At 42.0% G+C, this 23,163-nt stretch overlaps 1 protein-coding gene across 5 annotated transcripts in view; it reads right to left on the bottom strand.

Moving 5' to 3' along the window:
* Positions 1–12,508, bottom strand: part of Mga (MAX dimerization protein MGA) — an 83,420-nt gene extending 70,912 nt beyond the window's left edge. The window contains exons 1-2 of one of the 5 annotated variants that reach the window (XM_037205129.1): positions 12,412–12,501; positions 9,985–10,123 (exon numbers count right to left, since the gene is read on the bottom strand). The gene's annotated coding sequence lies outside the window, so the exon portion shown is untranslated. The other 4 variants (XM_037205130.1, XM_037205128.1, XM_037205131.1 and 1 more) reach the window with 4 other exon arrangements.
* Positions 12,509–23,163: the final 10,655 nt, after the last annotated feature.

Raw genomic sequence — 23,163 nt, 5'->3', positions numbered from 1 at the left:
AGTATGATAAACGATCCACTTGAATTTGTAGAAATCACACTTCTTACCTCCTCCTACAAAACACGTCATACGTCTCATACTCCTCACTAACCGAAAGTTCACAAAGTGGACGCCATGCTCACAAACACTGTAAGATAATTCTGCCTTCTATCCGAATATATATACTCCTTGCGCCCCCATCTATCGCAAATCCTGCCCTAACTTTAAACAATGATGGATTTGTAACCTGTAGGCTGAAATAATTTCATTCCTCTAAGTTGCTTTTAGAGTGTTTAATCACAGCAACAGATGCAAACAAAACAAATAAAAATCACCTAAATACTTGTTAAACACTAATTATGTGTTTGGGAGTAAAGCATGGGTAAAAGAGTAAATAAAAGCAAGAACCCTCAAGACAACTGGGCGGCGGTGGTGGCGCACGCCTTTAATCCCAGCACTCAGGAGGCAGAGGCAGGCGGATCTCTGTGAGTTTGAGTATATAGCCTGGTCTACAGAGCGAGTTCCAGGACAGGTTCCAAAGCTACAGAGAAACCCTGTCTCGGAAAAAAAAGAAAAAGAACCCTCAAGAGTAGATACATGAATGCAAAACTCTAGCTTGCACAGTAGGAAAACAAAGAGTGTACAGGGTCTAAGGATTTCCAGTGGGTTTTGTGTTTAGCTGTGTTTTCTTTTTCTGAAAAAGGGTCTTATATGTAGCCAAGCTCACCTCAAACTCATGATTACTCTGTTTTGTCCTCCTGGACACTAGGATCAGAGTCATGAACTACCATTACGTGTACCACCTACAAAATCAATCAACAGAGAAAAACAGTAAGTGATCCAAGATTTGGAAACAGGATTTTCTCTATAAAATAAAAGACCTTTGTGGGGAAAGAAGATTGGTGCTAGGAAGATGGCTCAGCTGTTAAGAGCACTGTTGCTCTTGCAGAGGACTCAGGACTCAGTTCCCAGCACCCATACGACAGTTTACAACTGTCTGCAACTCCAGTTCTAGGGTGTCCTGTATACCTCTGCAGGCACCAGGCACGAACACAGTATGCTTAAGGACATTCAGTATGTTTACATGCACATAAAATAGAAATATTTTTAAAAGAAAAAAACACTTTAAAATACCAGACATGGTGGTGCACACATTTAATCCCAGAACTCAGGAAGCAGAGGCAGATCTCTGTGGGTTCGAGGCCAGCCTGGTCTACATAGTGAGTTCCAGGATAACCAGGTCTATGTAGAGACCCTATCTCAAAAACCAAAAGCAAAAAACCAAACAAATAAAAACCAACAAAAAGACTTTAAAATGTTATTAGCATATAAAACAATACATTTCATTATGAAAATTTCACACACATTTCTCATTGTATTTGTTCACATTTACACACACAAGAATAAACTATGGTCTAGGAAAGTGGTATGTGTCTATAATGCTAGCACTTGGGGGTAAAGGCAAAAGGATCAGGAGTTCAGGATCATCCTTAGCTACATAGAGAGATCCTCTGTCTTAAAAAGAATAAAACACTTATCAGAGATAAATGCAGCAAGAAAGACTGACACAAGGTAAGGTTATCAAGTTCATTAAACAGGAAAGCAGATTATGTGTTGGTTACTTCCCTATGAAATGAGCATGGGCATTTGCACAATATAATATGTCTCGAAGTCCATGAAGCTCATGATATAAATTCACCTATTCAAATACTCTATACTGTTAAATATTTATTAGAGCTATAAAAAAGAAAAACTAGCTGGGCAATGGTGGCGCATGTCTTTAATCCCAGCATTCGGGAGGCAGAGGCAGGTGGGTCTCTGAGTTTGAGGTCAGCCTGGTCTACAAAGTGAGTTCCAGGACAAGGGAGGGGGGGGGCTACACAGAGAAACCCTGTCTCGAAAAAACAAAAATACAAATAGTAATAATAAGTAAAAAGAAAAACTTAATGGAGGGAGGAACTACCCTGGAGTTATTAACTAAGGCTATTTTATAGTAAAATCCTTCAGATGATAAAGCAAGTAAGGAAGGGACTGGCTTAGCAAGTACCTCCCCTCAAAAAGGGGAGGGGGTGGCTGGAGAGATGGCTCAGCGGTTAAGAGCAATGACTATTCTTCCACAGGTCCTGAGTTCAATTCCCAGCAACCACATGGTGGCTCACAACCACCTGTAATGAGATTTGGTGCCCTCTTCTGGCCTTCAGGGACACAGGCAGGCAGAATGCTGTATACATAACAAATACAAAAAAAGCCCAAAACTTATACAAAGGAACATGATGCAAAAGAACAGAGGATTCCTTAATTCCTTGAATCAAGTATTTACTAGTATATAGCATGTATAAATCCTGGAAAACAAGACATGATCTCTGCTCCCAGTAGCTTGCAATGAATAATCATATGTATTATAATCAATGATCATTGGTAACAGCAAAGACTAAAGAATGAAGAATGCTACTGGTTTTCACTGCTGTATGTAAAGGAAGCACAAAGGATAATAAAACAGGACTAAGAGGCCATAGAATCCCAAGAAAGCTGGGGATGCAGTTCATTGGTAGACAGTCTGCCTAGCATACACAGAGCCCAAGATTCAATTCCTAGTGCCACATAAACCAGGCATGGTGGTGCAAGTCAATAATTTCAGCAATCAGAAGATGGAAACAAGAGGGTCAGAAGTTCAAGGTCTTACTCAATCACATCAAGGCCAGTCTCAAATATACGAGGACCTGTTCTCAAAATCAAAAAGAGGGGGATTGAAGAGATGGCTCAGCAGTTAAGAGTACTTGTTGCTCTTGCAAAGGACCCAGTTCCTGTTTCCAGCACCCACATGGATATTTTAATGGCAGCTCACAACTGTAACTCTAGTACCAGGTGATCCATTGCCCTCTTCTGACCTTGAAGGCACCAGGCATACACACTTGTGATATACATACATATATATGCACAGACAAAATAACGACAAAACAAACAAACTAAAAAAAAGGAAAAAGAACAAAAATTAGCAAGACTTGATGGCTTTACCAGTAATCCTAGCACTTGGGAGGTAAAACAAGCCCCACAAATTTAGAGTATAAAGCCAGCTAGGCTCCTGTTGTGTACAAGTTTCCTCTCAGGATTGAAACATTTCATCCTTCAAGAAGCCCTTAAATAGAAAGGAAGTCCCTGAAACTGATCAGAAAAATCTTGTCTCGAAAAACAAAACAACAACAAAAATTAATTAAAATCATATGATTGTTATGACTGCATTGTTGCAAAAGTTATATATTGAAATATTTTCTTTCAGCAAGGCAGTGGTGGCCCACGCCTTTAATCCCAGCACTCAGGAGGCAGAGCCAGGTGGAGCTCTGTGAATTTGAGGCCAGCCTGGTCTACAGATCGAGATCCAGGACAGGCACCAAAACTACCCAGAGAAACCCTGTCTCGGAAAAAAAAAAAAAAGAAGAAGAAGAAAAACAAATTGTATTTTTTTTTCACCCAAAATTTCAGGGATATGTCTTCATTGTTTTCCCTACCTTTAAGAGAAACTAAAAAACTATCATAGATCCTAAAACTACTCTGGCTCTAGGCACTATGCCTACTATGCCTACATGAAAAAGTCGTTATGTTTCCCAAGGCTAGCTTATCTTCTAATAGTACTTGTTTTGTGATGTTTTATATTTTTCATGTTCTTTTTTTTTTCAGACAAGATCTTACTCTGTAGTCCAGGTTGGATGGAACTCATGGCAATCCTTTGCAGCCTCCAAAGTGCTTGGATCACAGGCATGAGCCATAATACACAATTTAACAGCACTAGAACAGTAACACCCATATGTAAAAGTGGTAAAAATAAATATACTTCTAGCTATTTTTCCAGTTATGAGAATGAAAATAAAAAGCCAACTTATCTTTTCTCAACTTATTAGACAAAACACCAGTAAGATATATAGCTGAAGTTTTCAGGTAAGATCTCATATGATCTTAAGCTTTTGGTTTTGTTTTTTGAGAAAGGGTCCTGTTGTATAAAAAAAAAAAAAAAAAAAAAAAAAAAAAAAAAAACAACTTTTCCTGGAGAGACACAACACACATATCTACTCACCCCAGACAGGAAACACACAAAAGACCAAAGTACAGATACCATCAAAGTTCAATTTGGTGAACCAATGAGTTCTATTGGGGTTACTTACAGGAATATAGGTGAGAGGTTGTAGGAACAGGTTCATCTTTGGTAATATATTGTGTACCCTAATAAAATTTGCCTGAAGATCAGAGAACAGAACAAGCCACTTGACTAAACATAGAGGCAAGGCACACACCTTTAATCCTAGCACTCAGGAGGCAGAGAACCGTCTGGATATCAGAGTTCAAACCACCCTGGATTACATGAGATTGACTTCAGTCTAAGAGAGAAACAGAGCCAGGCAGTGATGGCACACACATTTAATCCCAGCACTTGAGAGCTTATGCCTTTGCTTGGGAAGCACACATGCCTTTAATCCCAGCACTAAGAAGGAAGTGATATGGCAGGGCAGAGAAAGGTATATAAGGCAGGAGGAGACAGGAAAGCAGAAATGGGCTTTGGGCTCAGTAAGAGACCTAGTGGTGGAGAAAAAATAAAGAATAAAGATGGAAAGAGATCCAACATGGATCTTGGACCTTTACACCCATGGAGACCTCTGTGTATGCATACCCACACAGACATTTGCATACATCCACACTAACAAAGTACACATAAAAAATAAGGTGGAAAATGATTGAGGGAGACACACATGCACACAAACACATACCAAAAATGAGAATACAGATTCATTAAAGACAGAGAGAGAGAGAGAAATTATATGCATAAGGAATTTGCAAGTCAAGTTCAAATGATGAAAATTAGCTGAGTGTGGTAGTTACTGCAATCTCAACACTTGAGATACTGGGGCAAGAACACTGTAGAATCAACCTTCAATTCAGGAAGAAAAAGCTGAAAACTGGCATAAGACTGCATATAACTCTTGAAAACATAATTATGGATTTAAGAAGTTCAAGTCCTTGACATATGTACCATACCACTCTGCTTTTAGTGACATATTTCTTGTTAAGATCAAACTACTTTTTATTATGTTTGAGTTCCTCAACAATTAGCCAAGCTCTCCATACAGGGAATTGTCTTTTATGTCTTTTTTAGGCTCCCCAGGGACACCTCCTATGTGGCCCGCCCATAGATGGAAGGTGCTGAATACATGCTGAATGACAAAATAATCAACTCTACTTTGAGCTCACAGACTGAAACTCTCACACCTACAATTCACACCATTAATCCTCCTTCTATGCAACAATTGAAAGGACATTCCTGGGGTGGACTGCTGAGTCTACTGGGTTTATTACATTAGGTTCCTTTTCTAGCAAAGTGCTCAAAGTACATATGTAATGTTAAAATAGAATTCTTGACTACTGAGAAGGTAGGTGGGAAAGTGGGCAAGGGAAGGGAGACTCTATTATAACAGCTGCCTCCAAAGAAGCAGCATTATTCAGCCCTGGAGACTAAAACCACTCCTGCCATGTCTTTGAACCGACTCCCTACACTATTTCTTCAAACTCTGTACTGGCTAACTTGTATCACAATGAGTATCAGTGGAACTAAAACTTGCCATAATAATAACAGTCTGAAAAAGCAGCTAGGAGTCTATGATTATATATTGTAGGAAATCTGGTTTTGTGTTTTTGAGACTTTGAGACAGGGTCTCAAGTAGCCTAGGCTGGCCTCCAACTCACTATGTAGTCAAGGATGACTCTGAACTCCTGATCCTCCTGCCTCCACCTCCCAAGTGGTTGGATTACAGGTATGTGTCAGTCACCATGTTATCATGTGGTATTAGGAATTGAACCCAGGGATTTGTGCATTCTAGGCAAGCACTCTACCAACTGAGCTACATCCCCAGATGTAATTTTAACTTACTTCTTTGTCAAATAAAAAAACTCATAAACTTTCTAAGTATTATCATTAAGCATCTACCACATGCCAAGCACAAATAAGTAAGGCAATGAAAATGCCAGGTGATTTTATATTGTATTATAAGCAAAAGTACAAACATCAGCTCTGGGAAAGGAAATGCAGTAAGAGATCAACTTCTACCCATCCAAATTTGGAGAAAATACATTGCTACCTAATTTTAATTTTTTCTAAAGCACAAGTACACTTTCATCAAAATTTAAGAGAAAAATATATAATACAGGTTAGGTGAAAATCCCAGCAGCCACCAAAAGGAGATAAAGTCTTGTCTTTCAAGTTAGCCACGGATAGATAGACCTTCTAAAGAAAGGGAATCGGACTGGTGAGACGTCTAGGTAGGTCAGGGTGCTTGCTTTCAAACCTGAGGACCTTCACTGATCCCTGGAATCCACATGGTAAAGAAGAAAATGGACTCCTGAAAACTGCCTATCCATACACAAGTAGGAGTGTATGAAAACACACACACACACACACACACACACACACACACCAGAGGCATTAGGTATCCTGGCTCTGGAGTTCTAGGCAGTTGTCAGCCACCTGACACAGGTGGTGGGAACTGAACTCGGGTCCTCTACAAGAACAGTGCTCTGAACTGCTGAGCCATCTCTAAAGCCCCTTTCTTTTCTTTCTTTCTTTGGTTTTTGGTTTTTTTTGTTTCTTTTTTTTCTTGGAGTCAGAGTTTTTCTGTGTAGTCCTAGCTGTCCTGAAACTCACTCTGTAGACCAGGCTGGCCTCAAACTCTGAGATCAGCTGTCTCTGTCTCCTGGGTGTTCTTGACTTTTTTGAGACAGGGTCTCACTGTGTAGTCCAGCCTGTCATGTAACTTAATATGCAACTCAAGCTAACCTTGAATCTAAGATGACCCTGCTGCTCGGCTTCCCATGTACTGGGATGATAGGTGTTATCCTGACTTTTGTTTTTTTGTGTTTTGTTTTCAGACAAGGTACCATGCAGCCAATGCTGGCTTTGAACTCTTGGCCTCCCACCTCTCAAGTAAAATTCTACTAATTTTTGTTTTTAAAAAAATTAACTTTCTCCCAATTTTCAATTCCAAACCAGGTCCTTTTTCCCTCTTGAAATTATTGAAACATGCCCTAGTAATTTTCTTTCTTTGTTTGTTTTAACAACTTGACACAAGTTAGAGTTTTCTGGAAAGAAAAATCTCAATTGAGAAAATGCCTCAAATAAGATGGCCTCTACGTAGGCAAGTCTGTGGAGCACTTTCTTGATTAATGACTGATGTGGGAGGGTCCAACTCTAGGGATGGTGGCACCCCTGGGCAGGTGGGCAGGATGGTGTAAGAAACAGGCTAAGCAAGCCATGAGGAACAAATCAGTAAGCAGCATTCTTTCAGTTCCTGCCTCCATGGTCCTGTCTTGAGTTCCCACCCTGATTTCCCTGAATGGACTATAAACTATAAGATGAAATAGACCCTTTCCTCCCCAAGTTGATTTTGGTCAAGGTGTTTTATTATAGCAATAGAAAGCCTAACACAAAATAATAACAAAACCCTCTATAACTAAGTAGCAAAGGAAATTTATTCTTCATCAAGAATAGAAATAGGGGCTTGAAAAGATAGCTCAGAGGTTATAAGTGCTTACTCACTGCCTTGTCAAAGAATCCAAGTTCAGTTCCCAGCAGCTCACAACAGCCTGTAACTCCAGCTCAAGGGGCTATGACTCCCCTCCTCTGGCCTCCAAGGGAACACATGTTACATTCATATACTCCAAGGGAACACGTGTTACATTCATATACTCACACATACATATAAATAAAAATAAATTTTTTTAAATAGTAGTGGAAAAAAAAAGGGGGGTGGCACACACCTTTAATGCCATCCCTCAGGAGGCAGTTTAAGGCCAGCCTGGTCTACAAAGAGTTCCAAGATGGCCAGGGCTACACAGAGAAACCCAGTCTTAAAAAAACAAAAAAGACAGAGATCTCACTATGTAGCCCTGGCTAGCCTAGAACTTCCTAGGTAGACCAGGCTGCCCTTGAATTCAAAGAGCTCTGCCTTCCTCTGCCTCTTGAATGCTGGAATCAAGGACATGTGCTACCACGCCCAACTCTGAGGTCAAAATTTGAACACTCCCTATTCAACAGCAGCTACCCTTGGCTTTCTAGTAGGCATCTCAACCTCAAAATATCCAACCAAATCTCAGCACTCAAGAGGAAAATGTAGGAGGATCATTCCAAGTTTAAGACCAGTCTTATAAGACCTCTATACAGAGGCCAGGAATACATAGCAAGAACTATCAGAGTCATCAAAAACAATCAAACTCTGAGAAACTATCAAGCTAAGAGCCAAAAAGACCTGAGTATGGTGGCATGGGGCCTGAAATTCCAGTATTTAGGCATTGGCAGTATTCCTGCTAGGGCAGGAAGGTCAAGAGCTCAAGACCAGTCTTAGCTACATAGCAACTTTGAGACAAATCTAGACAGGTAGAAAGAAACAAAAATGGTGATGGAAAAACAGAGGAACAAGACTATAGCTATAAAAAGTATTATGTTCTAGTATTACGGCTCAATTCCATCTCCTCAAGAGACTGAGGCAAAAGGGTAGAATTCCAAGCCAATCTGGGCAACAAAGCAAAACTCTGATCTCAAAATAAGTTTTGAGCCGGGTGGTGGTGGCACACGCCTTTAATCCCAGCACTCGGGAGGCAGAGGCAGGTGGATCTCTGTAAGTTCAAGGCCAGCCTGGTCTACAAAGCGAGTTCCAGGAAAGGCGCAAAGCTACACAGAGAAACCCTGTCTCGAAAAACAAAACAAAACAAAACAAAAAAAAAGTTTTGAAGGCAACATTTATTTTTCCCTTTCACAAATCTGAATCTTTTCTGTTCTGTTCTTTTTAACATTTATTTATCTATTGTGTGTGTCTGTATATTGAAATGTGTATGGGTAGGTGCATGCCACGGTGACATGGAGAATCAGAGGATAACCTGAGGGAGCTAGTTCCCTCCTTCTACCATGTGTGTTCCAGGGACTGAACTCCAACTGTCAGGCTTGGGGAAAACAGCTTTACCCACTGAGCCATTTCAGTCTAGCCCTGAACCTGGGGCAATCCCGCCTCTGCTTCCCAAGTGCTGAGACTACAGGCATGTGCCCGCACCTCTGTTTCCTCAGTTTTTTTCAAAGCAGTAATCTGTTTTTTAATCAAGACAAGACTTACCACACAGCCCCTGGTGGCCTAAAACTCATCATTCACCTCTTTACTTTCCAAAATACTGTCATTACAAGCATACACACCACTCACTTGGCCCCAAAGAAGTAATTTTCTAATTTTGGGGGTGGAGGAGGGTTTGAGACACAGTTTCTCTGTGTAGTTTTGGTTCCTGTCCTGAAACTCACTCTCTAGACCAGGCTGGCCTCAAACTCACAGAGATCTGCCTGCCTCTGCCTGCCAAGTGCTGGGATTAAATGAGTAAACCACCACTGCCTGGTCCTAATTCACCTTTTATATTTAAATAATTAATTCATCTGTGTTTGATTTAAATGTTAAGGTAAGAATTTTCCCCCAAATGATTAGCTTAATGGTCCAAGATAATTTTGTAACATTTCACACAGGGTATGAAATGCTACCTTTGCAATACTAAATTACCTTGTTTCTATAGTCATCATTTTGTTCCATTGTCCCTTCTCCTCCGAAGTTACTACTTAACTTATGTTCCTTGGTTTTCTGTTTTGATACAGGGGGCAGTATGTAACCCAGACTAGCCTATCTCCTTCTAGAGTGCTGAGATTACAGACTAACCATTTTGATTATTAAAGGTTTTTTTTGTATATTCACTAATACAAAGAAGCCATGCTCAGTTTTCTTTTTCATAAATGTTCCTAAAGGCTGGAGAGATGGCTCAGTGCGCTAAGAGCATTTACTGCTCTTGCAGAGGACCTGAGTTTATTTCCCAACACCGACATCAGGCAGCTCACAACCGACTGGAACTCTAGCTCTAGGGATATCCAATGCCTCTGGCCCCTAAGGACAGACAAACAAACACAATTTAAAATAAAATTTAATTTAAAAATTCTCCTACTCTGTAGCTGCATTTTTCCAATGAATTTTGGAAGACTTGAGATGTAGGTCAGTTGGTAGAATGCTTGCTTTAGTATGCAGGAAGCCCTGGGTTCCATTCCAGTATAACATAGACCAGATTTGGGTATTGTGACATACACCTGTAATCCAGAAACACAAGAGATAGAAGCAGGAGAATCAGAAATTCAAGATCATCCCTGGCTACACAGTAAGTTCGAGATCCATATGGCCTACATGGGACCCTGTCTCCAAACAGACAAGAAACTGAAAAGAAAAAGAACACACACAATACTTCCAACACTATGCTATAAAAACGTTACTAGCTATTGCTGGGCCGTGGTGGCACATCCTTTAGCCCCAGCACTCGGGAGGCAGAGGCAGGTAGATCTCTGAGTTTGAATCCAGCCTGGTCTACAGAGTGAGTTCCAGGATGGTCAGGCTACACAAAGAAACCCTGTCTCAAGAAACCAAAAAATAGTTAGCTATTTGTGTAATTATTCAAAAGTGACAGCTATTGATTGCTCAATGAATGTTTTCCAAATTCTGTTCCCACAAAACTCCAAAGCTTTTAAGATAAACCAAAAGAGACTATGAAATACAAACAGTAGTACATAGAGGTGACGTTCAGTGGTTGAGTTCTTGTCTAGGATGCTTGAGGCCCTGGGTTTGATCCCTGGCTCCCCCCAAAATAAAAAATGTTAAGTGTGTTATTTGCCAGGCATGGTGTGGTGCACACCTTTAATCCCAGGACTGGGGAGGCAGAGAAAAAAGATCTCTGTGAGTTCAAGTCCACCCTGGTCTACAGAGCAAGACCCAGGGCAGCCACGACTACATAGAGACCCTGTCTCTAAAAGTTTAAAAAAAAATTACAAAATGTGTTATTAGTACTGATTGGCAATGTATAATTTATAAGTTTTTCATTTCTACAAAACCTTGACCCTGATTAAAAAAAAAAAAAAAGGCTGGATGGTAGGTAGGACGCTTCAAATTTTTTATAAGTGTTAAGTCTAGGCCCTTTCAGAAAGCTTTATGAAACATACAGCAGAAATGGAACTGATCAAGACAGGTAAGGCCAGTGGGCATGGTGGTACATGCCTTTAACTCCAGCACTTGAACAAAATCTCTGTGAACTCGAAGCCAGCCTGGTCTACATAGCCTCAAAATGAAATGGTAGATGGAGTGGTTGCAGGCGGTCTTTTTGAGAAAACCTTACCCAGTAATATCAGTAATTTGTTCGCTGTGTGATACAGAATCAAGGGCCTACCCTAAGACACTCTAAATCAGTCTAAGCAAGCATTCTGGGAACTGAGCCTAACTTGCCATCACCACCTGCTATTTTGGTTATCTGCATGTAACTCAGGCCAGGGAATCGGGGGGCCTTCCTAAGACCCGTAAGGAACAAACATCTCTACCTTGCTAAAATGTAAAGAGGAAGGTTACAAAACGGGCCCAAGGGCGGGGGCCCTGTATCTAGCCTCCCGGATGGAGCAAGGTTCATTCCACGGCACGGCACCGCACCGGTGCACCGCTCCTCACCGAGGCTCGCCACGCTTCGAGAAGGGAGGGGTAAAACGCCGACCGGCAGGCCCTCCGCAGAGTCGCTCGACATCACAGGCTCGCGAGCCGCGGCCACGTGACTCGCCACGCCCCGCGCCGCCCCCCTGCCCCGCGCCAGCAGCACGCGCTGCCAACCTCGTCATGTGACCTTCACGCGGCCCCAGCGTGGCCCCTGCTAGGCGACTCTTTCCAGCAGCCATTTTGCCGAGAACTTGTCGTCCGTGCTCGGGCGGGCGCCGAGCGCCCGCAGCGTCGCGGCCCGGTTCTCCAGGCCGCACACGCGCTTCGAAAGAGCGCTGCGACAGGGAGGGCCCGCCCGAGCCTCACGGAACACGTCGCACCCCGGGGCGCCAGGAGGGCTGCGGGTGCGCCTCGGCCTGCGATAGGCTGTGCTGCGCACGTGACCGCCACGGCGGGTCCGTCCCCGTCGTCCCCCCCCCCCCCCCCGACTCACCCTCGCCGTCCCCCCTGCCCACGAAAACACCCACGACAGCCTCTCCACGCCTCGGGCCGGGTACACGCGACTGGGCGCGGAGGGACGAGAGCTGGAGCGTGCGACCGACGAGGCGCCTGCGCGTACCTGCCGCCGGGTGGACGGGAGTCGGCCCACGCCGCGCCGCGCCGGGGTCCCGGGATCGTCGCGCTGCCGGACCACCCGGCTGGCCATTGGCTGCCAGGCCCAGTCACGTGCTGCTCGCAGCCCCGCCCACGGCCGCTAATCACCTGGCACGGTGCTCGAAGCGGCACCGAAAGTGGCTTGCACGCGCAAGGGTAGCGTGGCCCCGAGACCTCCGTCCGCCCTCTCCCGGGTAGTATCCGTAGAGGGGAACCGGGAAAGCGGGGCCCCGAAACTAAGGAAGATCACACCTACCGGCTTAACTTCGCCTGCCCCTCCAGGAGCCGTGAACCATCGCCCTTGGGCGCTCCCCGTTGCACGCCGGGATGCGTCTGGCGCCCCTCAGTGTGCTGCAGAGCATGCCGGGAAAAGCCACCTCTCCCGTTTTCCTGGCTGTCACCTCTCGGGGTTTTGCTTTGGTGTCCCTCTGAAAGCCGGTCCCAGGACGAGGCGGTTTGAGTGATTACCGGACGGACTGAGACAGGACACTAGGCACTTTCAGTCCCTCCTCCCGTACTTGTTGGATTGGTGTGTTCCTGGGAAAACCGCTCAGCCTGCCTTCGTGGAGCAGTTCTGACCTAGTGAATATTGTAGAAAAATAGCAAGGGTGTTTACCTACAAGAACCACCACCCTTTCGTGGTCAGTGGACGAGAATGCTAACTTGAATACGGTCTCCCACAATCTCCACTTAAGAATGGTTGTAATTCTTAAAATTTCTCTAGGGATAGCCGACTTTCTCAATAAGCTTATTGTTGGGGAAATAGGAGGAGTAGGGTGTTTTATTTTTTTTAAAGATCGACAGCATGTCCCTACCTTAGGCCCTAGTTTGCCTAAACTATTTGTAGCACATTGGAATTACGAGAAAACGTGTGCTAACACTAAGAAGAGGTGGGCTTACACTAGAATGAGTTGGTTTTGTAATGCACTCTGAGCCAAACCTAGTATTCTACCCACAGTGAAGCCCCTGCTTAAAAAAATTCACACCTCATCTACTCTGAACTACACTTACCAGCTTAGGTGATGTCAAAACTTCTGTAAGTCTCAAAGGATGATCAGCTTGAGAAATTTGACTAGTCCTGGCTCTCACAAGCTTTTATTTGTAGACTAGAAGTTAGTTAATAGGTATACTATTACAAGCCAAAACCTAAAGTACAGTGCACACTCCTGGTTACAGGGTACTTCATCACTCTAATTAAATACCACAAAATTAATTCCTGGACAAGAAACCAAAAGCATTAAACACCATATCTATTGAACTTTATGAACTTTATAAAAAAAATTCTAGTCTTTATATTTAATTCTAGCAACAACTCTGAGAGAAAGCTACTGTACTTATATTACCATCCCTCAGTGTTTCATGGGAATCAGAGAAAATATATTTTAATGTGTTCTCTAGAAAAATGATGAGCTGGGTTTAATACCTACTATCTAGAGCTAGGGATGTAGCCCAGTTGGTAGAGTGCTTGTCTAGCATCCAGAAAGCCTTAAGTTCAGTCCTCTGCACCCCAGATAAACCACATTTTGTGGCACACATCTGTAATCTCAGCACTCAGGAGACCGAAGCAAGAAGGCCAAAAATTCTAGATCATCCTTAGCTACAGCCAGTTTGAGACCACTCAAGAATACATGGCACTTTATCTCAAAAATAAACTCCATGGGCTGTAATAGAAAGAGCCTTAAAGTCTATACATGTGACAGTTCGTGATTCAATTCCTGGGCTATGACTATGAACAGATTTTGGAACTTTTTTTAAAAAAAACATCCATTTCCTTTAGCAAAAAAAAGAAAAAGAAAGAGAGAAAGAAAAACTAGGGACACTCTTACCTAGTATTGGATTGTCAGTAGTAATTGTTGGTGATGGTTGCATTTAAACTACAGTCCTGTTCTCTGTCCAGTACAGCATATTCTTTCTTTCTTTTTTTAAGATCTTTTTTAATTTTTATTTTATGTATATGAGTGTTTTGCCTGCATGCATGCATGTATAGCACATGAGTGCCCAGTGCCCACAGAGAGACCAGAAGGGGGCATCAGATCTTCTGGAACTGGAGTTATAGACAGTTGTGATTCCCGGTGTAAATGTTGGGAAACAAACCTCTGCAGGAGTAACAAGTGTTGTGATCACTGTGCCATCTCTCCAGTCCCTATTTGTTTGTTTTTCTTAAGACAGGGTCTCACTGGATAGCCTTAGCTGCTCTGGGAATTTCTATGGAAACCAGGCTGTCCTCGAACTCACAGAGATCTGCCTCTAGAGTGCTGGGATTAAAGGTGTATTGTACCCCATCTGGGCAGCACAATATATTTTCTTTTCATATATGTATGAGTTCCACCTGCCTCTACATCCCCAGTACTGGGATTGAAGGTGTGCCATGCCTAGCATAGTATAACATATTCTTGAATTTGTCTTGATCATTTTGTTCTTCCCCTCCCCTAGACAGTGCTCGAGGAACACTAACAGATTCTTATTCTGCAGATCTCTTTGGGGCTTCTTGGTACTGTCCATCTGTTGGGAAACATACCATTACATTACCTCCTACCTCAAGTGGTTTTTTGTTTGTTTGTTTGTTTCTTTTATTTTTATTTATTTATTTATTTGGTTAGTTTTTATTTATTCATTTTTAAACAGGGTCTCACTATGTAGCTCTGGCTGTCCTGGAACTCATTATGTAGACTAGGCTGGCCTCAACTCACAGAAAACCTCCTGCCTCTGCCTCTTAAGTGCTGAGGTTAAAGGTGTGCGCCACCACACCTAGCATGAGTACTAGAGTTGCAAAACTTTGTTGTTTGCTGTTCTGGGTTGTTGTTGGGGGGGGTGTTAGGTTTTTTGTTTGTTGTGCTTTGTTTTGTTTGGGGTTTTGAGATAGGGCTTGGCTGGTACTCACTATATGACCCAGACTGACTCAAGTTCATGGCAGTCCTACTGCTTCTGCCTCCCGAATGCTGAAAATAATTTTCATACTATTCTCAAGTATTTTACTTATCACAGCTTCAAAGAATATGGTATAATTATTCATCCTAGTGCCTTGTAAGTGGGGAGAGAGTATGTGATTTTTTACCAATAAAATATGAATGGGAATTTTGTGCATCACTTCTGAGAAAAAAAAAAAAAAAAAACTTTAATAATCAGAGTTCAGCCATTCTGTCTTCCCTTCGGCTCTGAGCAATGCTCCACCTGGTGGTTATTCCGTCAGCCTTGGTCTCTTAGGAGGATGACACAGAGCAGATTACCCCGTCAGTCTGCAGTGACTATGTAGTGTGAGCAAGCTATAACTTGCGATGAGACTCAGATTTGCACTTGTCTGTTACAACACAGAACACACTCCGTGACGCAAAAACAGAAGTGGCTAGAGCCCAAAAATCCAATCTGGTAAAGAAAGGGGTCAGTTGTGACACAAACTTGGAAACTCTTGGCATGGTGGCACCCTTACAATCACAACACTTGGGGGACTGAGGCAGGAGGAGCGAGCATTTGAAGCTAGCCTGGGCTATGTAGCAAAATGTCTCAAGGAACTAAGGACTGGGTGTATATCCACGTGGTAGAGCACTAGCATGCCCAAAACCCAGGGTTTAATCCTTAGCACTGCCAAGGAAGGAGGGGCCAGGATCCAGGGACACGGCTTATCCATAGAGTGCTTATGTAGCATGTGTGAGGCTTTGGATCCTCAGTACAGCACAGACAGAGGAAGGGGAAGCAGGGGAGGGGGGCAGCAGAGACAACAGCCCAGCAGCATCAAGAGACAACTGTCTGAGGTAACTGATAAGCCCAAAGAAGGAATATTCACTAGAACCTTGGTTAGGGACACTTTTTGGGAGGAGGGGCATGTTTAACATCTTTTGTTTTTATTTTTAATTTTATTTATTTATGTGTGTCAGCGTGTGTGTCATGGTGCAGGTGGCAAGCGTGAGGTCAGAGGACAGCTTGGGGAGTTGGGTCTCTCCTTCCATCATGTGGGTCTGAGGGATCAGACGGTCAGGCTTGTCAGCAGGCACTCGCTGAACCATCTTGCCAGAACCATTTTTTTTTTTTTAATTTTTGGAGACAAGGTTTCTCTGTGTAGCCTTGGCTGTCCTGGAAATCACTCTGTAGATCAGCCTAGCCTCAAACTCACAGAAATCTGCCTGCCTCTGCCTCCCGAGTGCTGGGATTAAAAGCCGCGCCACCACCACTGGCTCCCCCCTTTTTTTTAAATTTGTTTTTTAAACGATCTCACTACTTAGTTCAGGCAGCCTCCAACTTGTAAGCCTCCTACCTCTGCCTCCAAAGTGCTAAAATTGTGCCTCTGTGCCCAACCAGTCATTTTTTTATATTATGATCTTGTTTTATTTTCTTTCTTTTTTTAAAGATTTTTTATTGTTTATTTATGTATATGAGTGCTTTATCTGCATATACAACTTCATGCCAGAAGAGGACATCAGATTCCACTAGAGATGGTTGTGAGCCACCATGGGGGTGCTGGGAGTTGAACTCAGGACCTCTGGAAGAGCAGGCAGTGCTCTTAACCACTGAACCATCATTCCAGCTCCTATTTTCTTTCTTTTTTATGACTACAAATAAAAGTTTTTTTTAATATTTATTTATTTATTTATTTTGTATACGATGTTCTGTTTACATGTATTTCTGCAGGCCAGAAGAGGGAGCCAGATCTCATTACAGATGGTTGTGAGCCACCATGTGGGTGCTGAGAATTGAACTCAGGACCTCTGGAAGAACAGCCAGTGTTCTTAAACTCTGAGTCATCTCTCCAGCCCATAAAAGTTTATTAAACAAAAATTAAGGTATTTATATTTCATAGTTTACTAAGGCTACAGAAACAATGGTCTTTTTCAGTTCTTCCCAAAAAGTTTGTCTTTACTTCACCAACCACTGAGATGATCTGACAAAATGCTGATTCAAAATACCTCTGGCAGCAACAACCTACCCATTTCTGTGGGGTTGGGTAGGGAGTGTTGAAAAAGGGTCTTACTATATAGCTCTGGCTGTCCTGGAACTCAGTCTGTAGACCAGGCTGGCCTCAAACTCACAGAAATCCACCTGCCTCCACCTCCCAAGTGCGGAGGCATGTGCCACCACATCTGGCTCTTACCTAACATTTTCAAATTCAACCAAACCAATCTTCTGCCTGCTGGATACCAAATAAACTTCCTGAAAACCATGGGATGGTTAAGAGCAAGCTTAAAGTCCTCTCGTTAGTTTCCTTCAGTCATAAGGAATAAAAGTTAATGTGGCTGGCAACCAGAGACCTGAGAATTTGGTTTTTAATTTCCTTGAGTATTGGCTGGATTTTGTATTCGATGGCCATCCCTTTTTGTTTGCGGTTATCAAAGTCATTTCCACAGTTGTTTCATCAGAAGAAAAGCTATGGATACCATCAAAATTGATCAAGGTTCGATTTGAAGAAAAGCTATGGATACCATCAAAATTGATCAAGGTTCGATTTGAACAAGAGAGACCTCTTAATTAGAAGAGGTGATAGTTTATCTACCAGAGTGACCATTCAATTTAAACTAACTTACACAACTAACAAATGGTTTTCATTGGATCAGATATAACTTGCCATAAAGAAACCTCCCCAAAATTAGTGTTGGGGAAGGGTTTTGTTTGTCTTTTCAGGAGAATAAAGCATCAAGCTGAGGAATCTGAAGACCACTGGACAAATGAAACGTGAAGAAAAAGGACAAATCATCCAGAAAAAAAAATTTCCCAAGAAAAAGAGTAAATTGGCCTATTGATATATCACATTTTCAACAGGATAAAATTTCATAAAATTTCCCAAATGTTTGTTTCTGCTGTTCTCTACAGACACATAATACAAATGGTCTTTTTGTAGTCCCAGTTCAATTAAAAATTAAAGCTGGCTTTGGAGTTGGAGTGTGGCTCTCTCCTTCTCCAAACCCAAGCGTGCTTGTTAAAGTCAAAGCTAAAATCTCTGTCTCACATCAGAAGAGTCACCTGATATAGAACAGAAGAAAAACAAAAAATTAGGGACTATTTTATTGCCACTAATCTCATAATTTTTTGGTTTTCTTTTGACTCTTTAAAGCTTTTCTTAAGGTATAAATATTATCTCAAAATTTATAAGATTAATATACATTTTAAACTTTCTGTCATGATATTAATGGTCATATAGAATACTAACTAATTCTAGAAAAAGGCTTCATCTATCTTCTTGTACAAGATTTCAGGTTTAAGTCTCTATCAGGTGACTAAGAATGAAGTTTTTGTACTCTGGATGTTTAATAAACAAATGTTGATCCTTTAACTTCTTTGAGATCTGCTGCATATGACATTTAAAATGTTTAAGTTTTCTGCAATGAATTATGACCATGCCTAAACTAACATCAACCTTTGAAGTCTCCAAAAGGATGATGGGGCCCCACAACAAAGATTCCACATGGACTAGGATAACACCACTAAGCTGAAAAAAACCACCCAAAGACCGGCTTTAGACTACAAACTGCTCAGGACAATCTCAAGGTGGCTAGCTAAAATAATCCGCTTCACAGACTCCTCTAGCAGGACTTGAGACAAGCCCTGCACTTTCCCATTACACAGGAACTGGACAACAAGTGGTACAGCCGCCTCTCCCAAGACTTGACAATTAACCCAACTTTTTTTTTTCAGGATCCTCTAGAGATGCTGTCACCCCCAGACAACAGGAAGTAAACTTAAGAACACATTCCCAATAGGTGAAGTGGGTGGTTTCTGATCTTTGAATGGGTTATGGATATTTGTCATCATTTAGGGTGGTTTCAATTTGTTATTGGTAATAGTCAGGAAAAAAGCTAAACAAAGGAGATTAGATTCAGGGTATTTGTGCTGTGGGATGGTCTGTATGTCAAATTGTTCTGAATGGTCAATAAATAAAACACTGATTGGCCAGTGGCCAGGCAGGAAGTAGTTGGGACAAGGAAAGAGGAGAATTCTGGGAAGCAGAAGGCTGAGGCAGGAGATACTGCCAGCCGCCGCCATGACAAGCACCATGTGAAAACTCCGGTAAACCACAAACCACGTGACAAGGTATAGATTTATGGAAATGGATTAATTTAAGCTATAAAAACAGTTAGCAAGAAGCCTGCCACGGCCATACAGTTTGTAAGCAATATAAGTCTCTGTATTTACTTGGTTGGGTCTGAGCAGCCGTGGGACTGGTGAGTGACAGAGACATATTTGTTTTGAAAAAAAAGAAAGAAAAAAGGAATATAGAAATGATAGGATAAAGGGTAGATTATTGAATCTACTTTTAAAAAGCAAATACTTGGGGGTTTTGTGGGTTTTTTGCAACTACTCACTTCAAATATTTTACATTGATATGGATCTTTGTATATTGATACAAAATTGAGATTATTTTTGTTAGAACATACTATGCATACATTTCTAATCTTGTTCAAGGTATTATTCCTATACATCTCATTTACAATGTAATGCAAATTTCTAGTCCTTGAAAATTATTATTACAAACTATTTAGGATAATAAAGAAACGCAGGTTCGTAATTAGTCACATATTACAATCAAACTTGTAGTCATATTAGGTGTGTTTTCAAGGTCAAATAGATATATTTTAGATAGGTCATCTTCAAACACTTTAGAGATCGACAGAATATGGCATTTAAAATGTTTAATAACATAGGTTCTTTTTTTATGACAATGAGACATGTCTACTGCTGGCAACATCAATCTACTTCAGAAAAAATGATGGGTTGAACAAATTCCATATAGAGTTTACTTTCTTTGTGGCAAAAGTTATCTACTGGGCATGCCCTTACCTCGACTACTGAGAGTATGCTGTCCAAATGGGACAAGGAGGACACAAAAGAAAGGACTGCTGAACTTTGCCAAGACAAGGTAGGACAGCCCTTCAGAATATCCTGCTTCACAGATGAGTCTGTGAGATATACTAGGCCTGTAGGCTGAAGATAGATGCCCCAATGTTGCAGAGGAACCTTGGGTGACTGTCCAGGCAGTCATCTGTTTCTGTCATTTCTCACAATTTTTGGAAGCCGCTTGCTTGCACTTCCTGCTTACTCAGATAATATTTCCTTTTTGGTTCTCTGGAGTTGAAGACTAGATGGTTATAGTGTTTTCCTTGTTAACAAATACAGAAAAGAAAAAAAAAAAAGTCGGGCGGTGATGGCACACGCCTTTGATCCCCCACTCGGGAGGCAGAGCCAGGCAGATCTCTCTGTAAGTTGGAGGCCAGCCTTGGCTACAGAGTGAGTTCCAGGAAAGGCACCAAAGCTACACAGAAAAACCCTGTCTTGAAAAAAAATACAGAAAAGAAACTCACTAAAGAGGTATAAAGTGTATAAGTTTGAGAAACATGAAATGATAGCTTTTGGTTGGTAATACAAGTTAGGTTAGAAAGTGAATTAGGTACAACAATTTGGACTCACCAAAATAAGATAAATAATGGAGTATTTTCTCTGAATTTGACAAGTATTGATGGACTAGATATTATTGATGTAATTATTGCCTGTATATATTATATATAGTTATTGTTCTTTTTTTTTTTTTTTTCTGGTTTTTCGAGACAGGGTTTCTCTGTGTAGCTTTGCGCCTTTCCTGGAACTCACTTGGTAGCCCAGGCTGGCCTCGAACTCACAGAGATCCGCCTGGCTCTGCCTCCCAAGTGCTGGGATTAAAGGCGTGCGCCACCACCGCCCATAGTTATTGTTCTTATTGCATATAGTTTTTCTTATATTAGTTACAATCTTTTCCTTATTTTAGACAAAAAGGGGGAATGTGGTGATATTTTGTGTATGATTTAACAAATAAAGCTTGCCAGAAGATCAGAGGGCAAAGCAAGTCACTAGTTAGCCATACAAGCCAGGCAATGGTGGAACACACCTTTAATCCCAGCAGTTGGGATCTCATGTCTTTGGTCTTAGTACTTGGGAGGCACACATGCTTTTAATCCCAGCACTAGGGAGGTGGAGACAGGAAGTGATATGGCTGGCCTGGAATTCACTATGTAGACCAGGCTAGTCCTGAATTCATAGAGATCTCTCTGTCTCTGCCTCTCAAGTGCCAGGATTAAAGGTGTGCACCACCAGGCTAGGGCCCTTAGTTTCTTTTCCCTCTCACTGCCTGCCTTTTCCCTCTTTTGTCAACAAAAGTAGCAAGCACTTTATATATATATATATATATATATTGGTTTTTCAAGACAGGGTTTCTCTGTGTAGCTTTGCGCCTTTCCTGGAACTCGCTCTGTAGACCAGGCTGGCCTTGAACTCACACAGATCCGCCTGCCTCTGCCTCCCAAGTGCTGGGATTAAAGGCGTGCGCCACCACTGCCCGGCAGCATTTTAGATATTATATCAAATTTTTGTTTGGTTGTAAAATATTTGTTTATTGCCAGGCAGAAGCAAGAGGAATCTCTGTTAGTTCCAGGCCAGCCAAATATACATAGAAAGTTCCAGGACAGTTAAGACTAAATAAAGGGACTGTCTTTTTTAATGTTTATTTTTATTTTTTATGTATATGATCTTTTGCCTACATGTACATATATGTACCATGTGTGCCTGGTGCATGTGGAGATCAGAATAGGGCACCAGATGCTCTGGAACTCGAATTATAGATGGTTGTGAGCCATCATGTGAGTGCTGCGGACTGAACTCTGGTCCTCTATAAGAGCAGTGAGTGCTCTTAACTGCTGAGCCATCTCTCCAGCCCCCAGAATCTATCTTCATGGCATAAAAACACATAAACACACACAATCATACACGTAAATAATCATATTTTTAGAAGAAGTAGAGCTGTTAGTGGAGACACATACCTGTAATCCCAGCAGGTGATAGGTAGAGGCAAGAGGATCAGGAGTGCAAGGCCAGCCTCAGCTGTATAAGTTGGCACCAGCCTGAGCTACAGGAGCCCTGTCTCAAAATAAAAAACAAAATAGGGGGCTGGAGGGATGGCTCCATGTTTAAGAGCTTTGGCTGCTCATTCAGAGGACCTGGATTTGAGTTCCAGGACCCATGTATTGGGTCACAACCGTAACTCTAGTTCCAGGAGATCCAATGGCCCTTCTGAACTCAGAGGGCACCAAGCATCCAGTGATACACAGACCTACATGTAGGCAAAACACTCATACACATAAAAATTGTTAAAATTTAAAATGTGGCAGACAATTTAGCTCAGTGGGTAAAAGTCCCTGCCACCATGCCTGATAACCTGCGTTTAATCCCAGGACCCACAAAGGTGGAAGGAGAGAATCAACTCCCCAAGTTATCTCTTGACCTCCACATTCATGCTGTGGCACATGTGTACACACACACACACACACACACACACACACACACACACACACAAATGTAATATTTTAAAAAGAGCCAAGTTTGATAGCTCATCGCAATTGGGAAGCAGGCAGGAGAATCACAAGTTCAAGTGAGCTCCAGGTTAAGACCCTATCTTGAAAGGGGGTCTTTTAATACCAGCACTCCAGAGGCAGAGGCAAGTGGATTTCTATGAGTCTACATACTAAGTTCCAGGTTAGCCAGGGCTACGTAAGTGAGACCATATTAAAAAAAAAAAAGTTGGAAATTGATTCTACCTCAGTGGTAGACTGCTATGAAATAACAAATAGGGACTAGAGAGCCAGGTCAGCAGTTAAGAGCTCATTCTACTCTTCCTGAGGACCAGAATTCAGATCCCAGCACCCAGATCAAGCTGGTCACAACTACCTGGTATATGCAGCTCTGGTGCAAGGCCAGCTTCCTCTCTGACCTCTACAGGTAATCACAGGCATGTGCACATAGCCCCACAAAAACCACACATACACATAATTAAAAAGAAATATTTTGAATTTAATAAAATTAATAAAAAAATTGTCAAGGATGTGGAGAAATTGGAACCCTCGTGGATTGCTGGTGGGAGTGTAAAATGGTGCAGCTGTTGTGGAAAACAGTGTGGCATTTCTTCAAAAAATTAAAAATAAAGTGCCATATGGCCCAGCAATCTCACATCCGGCATATGCTCAAAGGAATTGAAGGCAGGGTCTTGTTTTCCATTTTT

The sequence above is a fragment of the Peromyscus leucopus genome, chromosome 4 (genome assembly GCF_004664715.2).
Source record: "Peromyscus leucopus breed LL Stock chromosome 4, UCI_PerLeu_2.1, whole genome shotgun sequence".
Lineage (NCBI taxonomy): Eukaryota > Metazoa > Chordata > Mammalia > Rodentia > Cricetidae > Peromyscus > Peromyscus leucopus.
Note: the sequence above shows the minus strand (reverse complement) of the source record. Positions and strands in the feature narration are given on the sequence as shown.